This window comes from Cetorhinus maximus, chromosome 3, assembly GCF_964194155.1.
Source record: "Cetorhinus maximus chromosome 3, sCetMax3.hap1.1, whole genome shotgun sequence".
NCBI classification, from domain to species: Eukaryota; Metazoa; Chordata; class Chondrichthyes; order Lamniformes; family Cetorhinidae; genus Cetorhinus; species Cetorhinus maximus.
Window position 1 is genome coordinate 91,273,316 of NC_135881.1, and position 1,306 is coordinate 91,274,621.

Consider the following 1,306-nt stretch of genomic DNA (forward strand, 5'->3'; position numbering starts at 1 on the left):
TCAGCAAGTCATTTATCCTTCCCTCCTTAGTCATTGTGTAATTATTCAGACACTCCCTGAGCATTTCACTGAAGCGTCTATAACTCACGTTTTCGTTATAACCCTAAGAATTAATGGGGGTATCCAGCCAAGGAGGAGGGGAGAGGCATCACTGCTTAGACCAATCTTGACCTCACCCACATTAACACACCCTAACCTCCATCTGGGAGTACAGGATATGATGAGGAATGGCTGATCCTTCATCTTCCTAATCCAGATGTGTGAAGCTAAATGTAGCATCATTAGTGCCATCTCTCCCTTGTTCCCTCTGGTTACTCCATATAGTGTCACAAACCTGTGTTTCAGACTGCAACTACTTGCTGCCTAATTCATTGAGCCAAAGAGGGGCAAGTCCATTTTTAAGTAATGTCGTTAAATAATTTTTAAAATTTAGTTATAACCTTGTTAATTCTACAATGTAAATTGGCTGAATAGGAATGGCATTGACAGTTTTTCTCATTGCGAAGAATGAGAAGTCAAAAAGATTTTACTGTTTTCAGTGAGAATCGGATGGTTGTATTGTAGATGTGTGTAGGCTCTTGAAGTGGCAATGCAGGCAGGATCAGCAGAGCTTTAGAACCCTGCCAGAATCTCTTAAGAAGGTTGAAATATGTTCGCAACCTTCGGTTAGGTAAAGTGACAGAATCAACATTCCCACCACATCCTAATTTTGGTTTGAGAAAAGACATACACATAAATTTTTATGTTCATATTTTTGATACCTATTGTGTTTCTGGGTGGCCAATGATATTTTCCAACAAAGAGAACAGGACTGTCCTGAACATTAGCCACTTAACGACCAGCAACAATATGCTTCAAGATCGGTCAATAAGCAGTGGAATTAAAGTGAACTGTGGATATCTTAAACATGTATTACTTGGTTTCCTCCTTCCACTGCAGACTACCTACAGAAGGATTCATTTCCATGTGGCACTCCATTGATCCAGTTAAGAAACAACGAAAATCACTCAACCAGGATAAGGAAGTTTGATTGGTAGGGATGGGACTTGAAACTCTCCATATTGCAGTTAGGAGTACAGCATTCAACTGCTTAAACCACTAGGGACTTGATTTCTCAAAACCAAAGCATGCATAAAATGTGGTGGTTTCCTAACCAGCAGGAAAGAAAGAAATTGGGAGAGAAGCCAATTTACAAAACCACTCTGACTCACTCAAGGTTAGGGCTAAATATCACTGATCCTACTGCAGCAATCAATGATGGATAAAGAGATCAAGGAATGAAAATTCATTGAATACACCTGTCACA